At 51.1% G+C, this 12,662-nt stretch overlaps 1 long non-coding RNA gene across 3 annotated transcripts in view; it reads right to left on the reverse strand.

Moving 5' to 3' along the window:
• Positions 1 to 996: 996 nt before the first annotated feature.
• The window catches only part of LOC116573647, a 53,836-nt gene continuing 42,170 nt past the window's right edge, over positions 997 to 12,662 (reverse strand). For 2 of the 3 annotated variants that reach the window (XR_004278908.1, XR_004278909.1), the window contains exons 2-3: positions 9,198 to 9,448; positions 997 to 8,747 (exon numbers count right to left, since the gene is read on the reverse strand). This is a non-coding gene — a long non-coding RNA (uncharacterized LOC116573647). The remainder of the gene's footprint in view (positions 8,748 to 9,197; positions 9,449 to 12,662) is intronic. The other variant, XR_004278910.1, reaches the window with a different exon arrangement.

Genomic DNA, 12,662 nt, shown 5'->3' on the forward strand with positions numbered 1-12,662 from the left:
ATTCGTCAGATTAAGAGCCAGGCGCATTCTGTGGGCCAGAGCACGGGGGCTCCAGGGAGACAACTGGCTGCAGCCTTGCTCCTGCAATTAAGATGATAGCATCGAGGCCGCCATAATCCTCGGGGTCGTAAAATGTGTCACAAGGCACTTCCTCGACAGGGTGAATCCAGCAGGCAGCTGGTCATAATTTTTCTCTCTCTTTTTTTCTTCTTCTTCTTTCTTTTTTTTTTTTTTTTTTTTTTTTTTTTTTTTTTGGTTAAGACAGCGATGCCAGCTCTAATTTTACTGCAAGGTGGCAGATTTTCATTTCAAACTCTCTGCAAAGATTGATTCACTGGAGTGTAAAAAAAAAAAAGAACACACACACATACACACACACACACCACCTTGAGGCGTCCCACATTCTTCCTTCCTGATCATTTCTGAGAAATCAAATCTTACAGCATATGATTTTCACAGATTTTTTTTTCTTTAAATAGTTTTTTTTTTTTTTAAGTCATTGGTATTAGGGTTCATAGAATCCTGAAAAGGAACAGCAAGAAGAGTCCTTGAAGCTTTTGGCACCCAGCGTGCCTCCCCCATCCCCGGCCCCACAACTTTAAAGCAGAGGGCTCTAAAAGCCAAAGAAGCAGGGACTTTCCTGACATCCCACTGTTTGTGGCTGAGCGGCCGAGAATGCAGGCCGTAATGTGTGCAGAACGTGTTAAACCTTTAGATACCATCGACCACAGAGTGTTTCATTTTATAGCACAGGGCTGAGGCCCCGACAGGGGATGGGACATGCCAGGTCCTCCGGGGAGTAAGGTGGCAGCTCTCACTGTAACAGGGGTCGTGGACCACCCTGCTTGACTCGGGGGGAGCCTGTGGCGTCAGGAGATGAGGGGTGGGTGGGAAAAGGAGAAGCCCATTTGGGGTGACCAGGAAGAGCAGTGTGAGAAGCAGAGAGATGGGGATAGCCCAGGGGCTCTTCTCTGTGCCCTTCCTTGTCCCCTCGCATTGCCCCCTCCCTCAGACTCACCCCTTGAGAATGGGCCAGAGTATCTATTCCAAGGCCAATATGTACCCCGTCTCCACAGAGGTGATCAGCTCCCCATGATGGTCGGTACTCACAGAAGGTAGCGGCCGGCTCTGGGAGAGAGGAGAAAGTCAACAGAACCCAAAGAGTTCCTGAAAGGTATTGTCAGACTTTCCCCATACTTTATTCTAGAAAGGTCAGGAAGAGATGAGTTCTATGGCCACAAAGTTGGGCCCAATTTATTATCTAATAACCTGGGAAACTCCTAAACACTGCTGAACATGGGTTCACACCAGCCCAGAAGGAAATACCTAGTAGAGTGCCATAGGCTCTGTTCTCTACCCTTGTCTTCTAACAGCTTTTATTAGGTTTATAAATGAGCTCATAGGTCTATGCTGTTCTAAACAGGTGGCTAGAAAAACAAGTGTGGGGGATGATAGTTTTGGGATCCCAGCTGGGTTTCAACAAGCATTCATTAAGCACCTATTGTGTGCAAAACTCTTCCATCCCTTGGATTTGCGAAGGCTCTTTTACCATGCAGTGGGGACACTGAGGCAAGGCCAGGCCCCTAGGGCTACACCTGGAGTCCAAGGGATTTTGGGAGTAGACAGCCTGATAAGACCCCCAAAGGCTCCACACTCTTGGCCGGGCTCCTTGAGTGAGGACCTGGTGCAGGGCAAAGGCAGCAAGACTTCAGTTGCTGAGCGCTAATCCTGGAACCAGAGCCAGCAGAAGAGGGGGTGGAACCGCCACAGCCAGCCTTGCCCCTCACTTTGCATGCAGACAGAAAGCACATGGGCCCTTGCGAGCCCATGGGACAAGGGCACCCAGATGGCATCCCCACAGCGGCCCATTCTGGGCACTGGGAGGGCTCTCAGCTAGCTGGCCAAGGAGCTCTTGTGTCACCCTCTCAGTGCCAGACCCCTCTTTCCAACTTGCCAGTAGTCCCAAACACCACCACCCACCCCCAACATTCAGCTCCGTCTGGCTCTCTCAAGAAGCCTGTAGGAACCCAAACTGGGTTCTCCCAGGACTCAGGGCGCCCTGATTCATTGGGCACAGGTCTTTCCTATGCCTGACAAGCGCTCTCCACGGTCCCAGCCATCTCCACATGGGATTCATCACTCCCTCACCTTAAGCCTCTGGGTCCTATCCCCTCCATCCACCGCCACAGTGTGAGCCACAGTCTCTTGTCCAGATTGGACCTCTGATTTGTTTTTTCGGTGATAAACTGTAGGCCAGGTTCTGAGCTGGGTGTTGGAGTGCCCCAGTGAATAAGATGCCAGCCCTGACCTTGGAAATTTGCTGTCCAGTGGGGGATGGAGACCAACAAATGAGCAGTAATCGTCCAGGGGTCTTGTGGTGGGAAGCACCCCCCCAGGGGTGGGCTGTTATAGTACCCACAAGGGAGGCACCTTACTTAAATCAGGGGCATCTGGGAAGGATTCCCAGAGGAGGTGATGTGTACACTGAGACCTAAAGGATTGGCAGGAATTAGCCAGGTGAAGAGAAGGAGTGTGTTTTGCCAACATGCAACACCTGCTTTTTTGAAAGTCTACTTTGCAGCACACACCAAGGATCAGCAGTGAATAAGGCAAACATGCTCTTGCCTTGGTGGAACTTAGAGCTTGGTATGGAGGTTGATAGGACACAAGGAATCATATCAAATTACAACTGTGTAAGAAGGAAAGGTTCGGGGCATTCAGAACATAGAACAGGAAGGCTTGGATGGAGACAGAAGTCCCTGGAAAAGTGAATTTAGGTAGAAGCTTAAGGAAAGATGGAAGGCCCACCAGGCAAAGGGCAGGGGAGGAGGGAGGGCACAGCAGGAAGGAAGTGAACAATCAAACAAACTGTGCAAATGCCCTGAGGCAACAAGGAATTTGCTGTTTTAATAAACCTGAAAATAACAAGTAATACCGAGAGTTTGGAGCCTCGTGGCAATGTGGTAGTTACCCTTTGTTATTATTATGAGCATCATGTAATGATTTCCAAGGTTCTTAGGTTATCACCTTGCCTTCCCACCATAATCATCACAGATGATGGTGGAACATTCTCTCCACTTCATAGATGAGGAGCTTGAGGCTCTGAGAGGCAAAGCCTGGTGCCCAAGATCATGGAGGCAGGAAGTGCACCCCTCCCTTCCCCCACGGCCCCAGTGTGTGTCCAGCACCACTTCCTAGCTTGTCATAGGTTGGAGGTTGTAGGGCTCCAACCCAGGGCCCTGGCCTGCAGCCTCCGCAGTCTGAGGAGGTGTCTAGGGCCCCCCTCCCCAGCTGCACCCAGGAGCATGCTGACTGTGCCTGGGATTTAAATGTGAATTGCCCATAAAGTTTTTCATTTCAACAGATCCCAGCTGTGACCCAGAGGGAAGGGGGGCTTGAGAGAGGAGGTTGTTAAAATGTGGAATTTGGAAATGGCCATCTCCTTGAAAAACAAAAGCGTGTTTTTGCTACAGGCATCTCAAGGGCCTCTTGTCTCCTCGGTCACCCGCCAGAGTACGTGTTGCATGTCAAGTGATTCCATCTTAATCGACAATTCAATTGGCCCAAATTACATTATGTATGTAAATTTCCATCTGCAAATCAGCACGGCTTGGACCTCACTCCCAACGGCCAGTCCCTGCCCTGGTCTCGGGCTCCCAGGGCCCACCCTCTGCTCCTCCCCTACCTACCAAGGGTGGGGCCCTGGGGGGACTAGGAGATGGAACAGAGAGCTGAGCATGGCCTCACAGAGTAGAACTGTACCCAGGCAGAGAGTGAGGCGATGCACCCAGCTCTGGGTGCAAACTGGGTTTCCACTATCCATTTCCAACGAGAGCTGGGAAAACAGCTGGCAAGGAGCCGCCCGTCTCTGGTTTTAAGCCCAGGCAGCATCAGGTGACACTAAACAAGGACACTGTCTACCAGGGGGGCAGTTGTAGGGAGCAGCTAGGAGCGTGGACTCCGGGGCCGGACTGCCCGGGTTCAAATCCCAGCTCTGGGGCGCTTCTGCGGTGAGATGTCGAGCAGCTCACTTGAGCTCTCCCGGCCTTGCTTTTCTCTTCTGTAGAATAGAGACAAAAGTTAGTCGTCATTCTCATCCTCAGTAGCAGTGGTACTACCATGGCTTTGCTGCAGAGCGTGCTGGAGGCTGCAGAGTGAATCTGCGAAACCCAGGAGTGCGCAAGCTGGGAATGACCTTCATTTTCTTCCTCACCGAGGACCGGGAGGAGGGTGAGCCCAAGGGAAGCACTGGCCTGGGGAGCAAAATTTAAGATAGTATCAAAAATCCCAGGAATACCAAATAAATCATATTTTAAAGCACTGTTTTAAAAAAAATCAGAATCAAAAAAGGCCAAAAAAAAACCAAAAACAAAAACAAAAAAACCCCACCACGTCCACAATGTACAAAGTACCAAAATGTAAAACCCGCTAGATGGGTGTGATTCTTTCCCTGAGCTGAATGAAATCTCAACAGGTTAGTGGCATACATTTTTTTCTATTACTCTCTGGTAATAAATTCCATAAGTAACCAAGAGTCTTATTTTGCGAACTAGAATGTCCAGTCCAGTTAAGACCATAGTCTCGTCCCATTTCCAGCCAGCCTCCTCCATCAGCTGGGGCTGGAATGCCACTGGCCTTGAAGGAGAGAGGCAACCTACCTCCCCTCTCTCCCAACCTCTGCTCTCCTCCTTTAGTGCATGACCTTGGATTCTGATCCCTGAGGGTGAGGCCCAGCAGCGATCAAGGGGCCGGATGTCCGGACTCTTCTGCAGCAGGGCATCTGGGACCTGGTGTTGTCCTCCATGGAGCTGGTAGATAAAATCCAGCTCTTTCTCATGTGGGGCTGTCATGGGTTCTTGGATGAGTCCCTTGCTGAGAATACCATCATCTCAGCTATGGCTGATCACTTCCAGATGCTTCCTTAGTTGCCGGGCCTCTGAGGAGCTTTTTGAGGCCCCACGGCCCCTCTGGGCCTGCTTCTTTGGAGGAGCTGCTCAGCCGGATGCTGGAACACAGGTGCTCCCCTGTGTGCTCACTGGCAAGAGGGCAGCTGACCTAAACGCGTGCTTCATTGTTCTTTCTGCTGCCCCAGACCCTGCCACCCACAGTGGCTTTCTATCAGACATCTTGGGCATGGAGCAGATGCCTAACATCGTATTTCCCAAACTTCGGGGTCCTTTGCCAAGCTCTCTGTTATGGCTAATATTATTTGTCAACTTGACTGGGTTAAAGGATACCCAGGTCACAGTTAAACATGATGTCTGGTTGTGTCTGTGAGGGTCTTTCCAGAAGATACTAACATCTGAATTTGAGTAGAAAAGACTCATGCTCACTAATGGGGACAGGCATCATCCAATCCCTTGAGGTCTAGAACAAAACAACAGAGGAAGGGCAGATTTTCCCTCTCTTCTTGAATAGCAATATCCGCCTTCTCCTGCACTTGGACATCAGAGCTCCTGCTTCTTAGTCTTTGGACATCAGAGTTCCTGCTTCTTAGTCTTTGGACTCCAAGGCTTAGACCAGCAATATCTTATTGGTTCTGTTTCTTGGAGAACTCTGGCATACCCTCCTGAAAGCCTCTCATTAGGCTGGAGGGGAGGGGGAGGACACACGCCCCAGCACCCTTCCCCTAACCCCCAAGAGAGCTCTTTTGAGGGCCTCTTCCTTATCCTTACAGTGAGGAGTGTTGCGCTACGCTCATAAAAGCTGCTATTATTCATCTACCTCGAACCCCAGCCTGTTCATCTGGCATCTTCTTTGGAATCAAAGGGTACCCACAGTAGTTCTCAGCCTTGGGCAGCTTAGCCAAAAATGAGGCCCAGAAGATGGCCCCTGAGTTTCCTTGAGCCCTCACTATACCCTGAAGGCCGTGTCTGATTATTCTGTCCATAAATGAGGCATCTGAGGACCCAGAGACAAAGCCCTGCAACCCATTCATGGCAGTGCTGAGACAGACGCCCTGGGCCTCCTGCCTTCTCCATCAGCCAGGCCAACTCTTTAGTGGCCATCTAGGAAAGACACTGGTTAGAATGGACAAGGGAATTACCAGCTTTCAAGAGGGAAAGGCAGGTGGCTATCCATGGGGACTGACAACCTTCAAAGAGACACGACCTTAGCCACATAGCCATAAAGCCACACGTCCTCAGTTAAGCACCTGCTGTGTGTCCAGGCTCCACCCCTGACTTCAGCGAGTGTGAGGCCAGATGACCAAGAATGACCCCTGCGCAGCGCACAAGGAAAAGCAGCATAAATCAGATCCCACCTGTGATTCGGGCCTTGAGGATCAGGGAAGCTACAAGTGTTGGAGCAGCCCAGGCAGCTCCCCGTGGGAACAACACCAAGGCTGGGGCAAGTCCACAGGACTCCAGGTGGAGACAGTTTTAGTATCTGGAATGTGTCGTGGGGGCAGGAGGACCTTCTGTCCTCTTCAGCTGGACACAGGACCCTCCTTAACCAGACACACAGGCTAAGCCATCTGTCTTAAGGACAAAGCCTGGGCTGTGTGAACTTGGGCCCATGTCTTGGCCTCTCTGAGCCACTGAGTTTTCACTTCCTCCTCTTTGTAAAATGAGGATGATAATGGCACAATCAAATCCTAAGGCCATGGCAAGAATAAAATGAAATGATGCATACCCGGGGCCAAGCACTATCTGGCGTAGATTCCAAAGTACTTTAAGGCGAGCAAAACAGGGTCTCTTGTTATTTGTCAGGGCTCTGGGCCACCTGAAGGGTGGAAGTAGGGGACATAGAGCAGGACCAAGTCCTTCAGTGCCCCATCTGCACTTTCCAAGCAGAAGAGAGGAAGGCCGTCCCAAGGCCTGCCAGGTCAGACATTCACTCAACAAACACCCGCCAGGCACATGGCCTTGGATGCCATGGATGCACAGAGCCCCTAAGCACAGCGACTGAGAACAGCGGAATAAAGCTGACCCAAGAGGAAGCCCAACTGGGAGGAGGCTACCGGAGGACTTGCCCTATGAGGTGCTATTCGAGCCAGACCTTGGAGAGGGAATGGGAACTGGTGGGAGGGCAAGAAAAGGGGAGGAAGGAGGAGCCCACACAGAGTGGAGGACTCAGAAAGTTCCCCAGGGCGCCCCCGCCAGGGCAGCCACAGCTTCCCTGGCCATGGAAGACCACAGGGCTCTGCCTCCCCCTAGTACTATGCACTCCATGGGGGCAGGACCCGATCGGTCCCAGCCACGGGAGAGGCCCTAGCCCCTGCCTACTGTCGCCTCATGGTAGATGCCCAGGAAGTGTTTGTCCAACTGCTCCTAGGCCTCTGGAGACCGGGCATGGGCTCCGCCTGGGACTCTAAACCCTCCACTCATTTATACAGTCCTTGCTAGGTGCCAGGCACCTCTGCGGGTGATGAGACACAGTGCCGGGCACGCATGGGCCTGGAGTCACCAGGAAGCTAACTTCCACGACCCTGGGAACTGGGGCCTGCTCTGCCCTCCCAGTACCAGTGAGCAGGGGCACCCCAGGATTGGTCCAGGTGGGGGACAGGGACTTGTGTCTGGCTATGAGGACTGCTGAAGTGTGGCTGAGAATCTAACCCAGCCTTCCACCCCAGGCTTCCAGAAGCATCATCGAGGCCCTCCACTGGCCGACCTTCTTCCAGATGCTGCTCCTGCTCTGGCCGGGTCTCAGGGAATCAAGCTACTGGAGAAGCTTCAGGCCACCTCCCTGACTGTTCACACCCTGCTGCCATTCTCCCTTAGCAGCTCTGGCTTTTCCAGAATCTCCTCTCAGGCCACTCCAGCCTCCCCGGCCATCCTCTCTGCCTTGGTCACTTCATCTGCATGAACTCTGCTTCCCCACTCCAGTCAGGGGCCTTTCCCGCTCGGCCAGAACCTTCCCTCGAGGGAGATATTCCAGATCTCCTGTAAGGTTGTCCATTACAGTCGGCCTTTCTCCACGGTAGTTCAGACATTCCCCAGCCTCAGCCGTGGAACGAACCACCCGCCCCAACCTGGGCCCAGGTCTCCAGTATCTGCAGACCACTGAGTATCCATTGTCCCAGCCAGCCCGACAGGTGTGCAAGGGCAGGTGAACAAGCAGGTGAACAAGCCAGGGGCAGAAAAGAAAAGAGGCTCAGGAGGCTTCTGGAGCTTGAAGGGCCAAGCTGGGATGTATTTCCTCTTCCCCAGCAATTCAAGGCAGGACCTCCCCACAGCTCCATACAACCCTGTCTACAGTCTAAAGCACAGGGGGCAGGGTGGGGAAAGTGGCAAATCCGTGACCCAAACCTGGGTGTTGTAACGGGCTAACAAGAGCATGTGAGCCGTGTTGCACTCCAGTGCCGCCGGTGGGTTATGCTCACTCCAGGCCTCCGTGGCCCCACCACTCCTGCCACCCTCATTGATGTCTTCTGTCTGCCTGGCTTCTGAAGGCATCAGAGTTTGTCACCCCAAGTGTGACCCCCGCAAGCTGTCCTTTGTGTCTCTGCCCCTCTACCCTGCTGGTGCTGACTACACTCCCTTCCTACCCCGCTCGCCTGGGCTCTCAGCACCAGCACTGAGCTCCCAGGCTTGCCTGCTCCCACCCATCTGAGCTATTCCATGCACCTGCTCTACCCCCTCCTCTTTCTTACCTGGAAAACCCTCATTCATTCATTCATTCATTCGTTGGTTCATCTGCTGAACATGCACCAAATACATAATCCTGTGGGCCAGGCACTGTTCTGGGTGGTGAGAATCCAAGGGTAGCAAAGACAGGGTCCCTTCTGTAAAGGGGTCCCAGCCTTCCTGGGGACACAAACACATACACGGATAAACTTAGTACAAATTTTAAGTGTAGTGCTGGAACAACTTTTAAGTGCAGTGCTGGAGAGGAGCACAGAATAATCTGGGCCTTGCTCGAATATCACCTCCTTCAGGATGCTTTCCTGCCACCCAGCAGTCAGGGACTCCTCCTGTGTGCCCCCAGGACCCCTTAAATGGGCCTCAAATAGGGCTTTTTATTATCTTGCATTATGGATACTTTAAAGCTGGGATCAGAGACAAGATATATGAATTTTAGTAGAGCATATGTCCTGGTTATTGTCAGGACTGGGTGAATGAATGAATGAATGAATGAATGAATGAATGCCATTACCGACTTGTTCTCCTGGGGTATTTATATTTGCACACGCACTACTGTTAGTATATGCATTTCTGTTAAGCTACCCATCCCGGTGGACACACTTAACCACTCACTGGCTCTATGTGGGCCTCTTGCTGGGTGCTGGGCCCAGTGGACAAACGGGATGTGGCCCCTGGCAGACGACACAGACAACAGGGGAGACAGGCCCGTAAACACCCTGCCGTATCCAGCAGCTCGCCGTCCCGACCCGGTGCGCATGCGTGCAGCTCCACTCGTGTCCCATGAATGATAATTGGAAACGTGTCTGGTGAGTCCATTGGATCCAGTCATCTGGGAGTGATTTCCATGATATGACGATCTGTCCCTGGGCAAAAAAAAGAAATGAGGAGAAAAAAGGAACTTTTGTCCATGAACCTGGAAGCTCAAATATGGCCCAGGGAAGCGGGGACAGTGGCTAGAAAGGGGTGAGGACAGAAGATGGAAACCGGCCTTGGCATCGGCCCCAACCAAGCAGCGTCTGGAACATGGGAGGGACCCGGACAGTGGCTGGGAAATTGGAGTAAATTGGAAAATAAGAGGTGCCTGCAACAAGCAGAGTGGGAAAAGTAGCTCTGGGGTAGTTCGGGCTCACAAGCCCATGAGCACCCTGGCGGCGCGCCCCCTCCCGGGCCCTCCTCTGCCTTGGCCAGCTGATGTCACCTCTCGGAAATACAAAGGCTAAAAGTCTTTTTCTCCCGGCAGGCCCCATGTGGACAGGAAGTGGCATTTGGTGGAGCCCTGATCAGGGGTGAGAACACCACCGCTTCCCCAAATTGGTTTTCCGACAGTAAATTATAATTGCTCTAAGTGTTCTAGAACTCGGGGACGGAGATTAATTACGGCTCTGTATCCTATGGCGCTCTGAACTTTAAGCACAGCGTGGTGCGCAGGTTGTTAATAAGAAGGGAGATCTGGGAGGACTTTTCAGATGAGCAAATAAAAAAAGAAAAACAATTTAAATTGGCTTCTGCACCTGCCAAGGGGGACCCTTTGGGCCTGAAAGGATGCTTTCCGTCTTTCCAACCTGGCCGCAGATTGTGTTAATGATGACCAAAGCAAAGTGGCTGCTGGAGCCTGGGGACACGCGGCAGGCCTCTATCCACCTGGCCCCGAATGGATCCAATCACTAGGCCAGTCGGCCCTTTACAGGAATAACAAGACCAGCAGTGACAAACTCGGATGTCAGGAGAGTCAGGAGGGTAAAGAAAGCAAGTGGAGCTGCCAGGGAGGGGGGAACACAAGGGAGTGGTGGAGACTGGGGACCTGGGGAGCCCCTTCCCTCACAGGCCACCTCAGCTCGGCTCTGGCCAACCACTGTCACATCCCAGGAATGCAGCCTGTACTGCTACGTCTTCAAGAGCAGAATCCCAGGTTTCTATTTAAAAAATCTATTTTCATAGTTGGAAGCTTATTACAATTTTAACATATATTATGGAACCAAGCAAAATCTATCCATGCTGGAATTTGGCCCATGGACCACCATCTTGAAACCTCTATATCAGAGATGCATTTCTTTCCTTGGGTGAATGGTCGGTTTAGCTCTCTCCTCCCATGGAGAGGAGAGCCTCCTTCCTTCCTTCCCACTCCCTTTCTCACTGCAGTGCTCACCACAGGTGCCATCCTCATCTCTTCTGTGTCCCCGTTATGGGACGCCTGGGTGGCTCAGTTGGTTAAGCAGCTGCCTTCGGCTCAGGTCATGATCCCAGGGCCCTGGGATCGAGTCCCACATCGGGCTTCTTGCTTGGCAGGGAGCCTGCTTCTCCCTCTGCCTCTGCCTGCCTCTTTGTCTGCCTGTGCTCGCTCGCTCTCTCTCCCTCTGTCTCTGACAACTTAATTAATTAATTAATTAATTAAACTTCAGGTCCCTCGACAGGTGTGGATTAGACACCCCTGTTCCCAAACAACTAAGAAAAGGGCCCACAAAGTAGGGGCTCAGACAGTGTTTGTCCAAAGAGAGAATAAACAACATTCAAACCTCTCTGCTTTTCTCATTCTCTACCTCGTCAGTCCCTAATCCAAAACCTGACACATGCCTCCAGTCCAAGCCAATGTCCCCTCCAATCCCTTCGCCATGTTTCCAGGCTCTGAAACTGAGACCAGAGCCAAGAAGGATTAGAAGCAGAAGGGATGTAGAGCCCATGGTCCAGATGAGGGAACCAAAGTCTGGCAGGAAGAAGAGATTTGCATAAGGTCGAATCATGAGTTGGCAGCTGAACTGAACCTTGAGTCTGGAGTAGGGCAGTGTGACGTGGAAGCCCCTCACATCTCCCCCCCTTCCTAGGCCTTCTCTCCTTCCGTCTCTCTCAGAGCACTGCCCACACTCAGGGGTCCACACCTCCCACCCACCCCCATCCTGGGCAGACGTCTGTAGAAGACCTAAAAGCCGTGACCACCCCAACGTGCACTCAGCTCAAAATGTACTGGGAAAGCCGTTCCTATAATATAAAACAGAAATCACTATTTATAATGTGAAATTCATTTATTTTATTAAAATGTGTTTTGGAGCCAGGCCCTATGGCTGCTGCTGGGCCCTGAGGGCAGGGCCCACTCTGGGAATATTGACCCTTGCAGCCCAGTGCCTGGCTATGGTATGGTTATGACCAACCCCATCCCAGGTCAGCTGCTTGCCAAGATGGCGAGTTATTATCTGGACACAAGAAGGAGATTGGAAGGAACAGTATATTCATGCTGGGGTCTAGCTGGCTTCCTTTCCACCCTTCTTTTCCCAGCTGGAAACTCAGAGAAGGAACCACTCAGTGGGAAGGGGAGGCAGGCAAGTATAGACTTCAAAAATGTGGGCTTCAGAGTAAAACGTCTGGATATGAGTTCAAGTTCCAGTGTTTACTAATATGTGACCTTGAAATAACCCTTCATACCCCTCTCTGCTTTAGCTTCCATCTCTACAAAATGGGGCAGGTGAGAAGAATAAAACCAGTATATTTCCAAGTAGGAAAAGTGCTACAGATTATGTAATCCTCATAACAGTCCTATGAGACATATACTATTACCATCAGCTTCAGTTTACAGACATGGAAACTGAGGCACAGAGAGGGAAACTGGATTGTACAAAGTGACACAGCTGGTAAATACTAGAACTGGGATTCCAATGTAATTACCCCTCTGTTAAGTAAGTCTAGAACCCACATTCCTCTTCTCTTAATTTTTAAGAAACTTAAGAAAACATAAACATGATTCAAAATCCATAAAACGTCAAAGATAGCGCAAAGCCTCTTCTTCATCATTACTCTGTATCTTCCACCACCCTCCTCTCAATAACTATTCTTCTACGTCTCTTAAACTAACTTGCAGTTTCTTTAAGAGTGTACAAGCAAACGTGAACATAAATTCCGTCCCTTCCCTTTTGCAGGAAAGGTTAGATACTATACGCATTGCTCGGCACCTTACTATTTTTATTTTTATTTTTATTTTTTTTTAAGATTTTATTTATTTATTTGACAGACAGAGATCACAAGTAGGTAGAGAGGCAGGCAGAGAGAAAGAGGAGGAAGCAGGCTTTCCACGGAGCAGACAGCCCGATG

Source organism: Mustela erminea, chromosome 14, assembly GCF_009829155.1.
Source record: "Mustela erminea isolate mMusErm1 chromosome 14, mMusErm1.Pri, whole genome shotgun sequence".
In the NCBI taxonomy this organism is placed as follows: domain Eukaryota; kingdom Metazoa; phylum Chordata; class Mammalia; order Carnivora; family Mustelidae; genus Mustela; species Mustela erminea.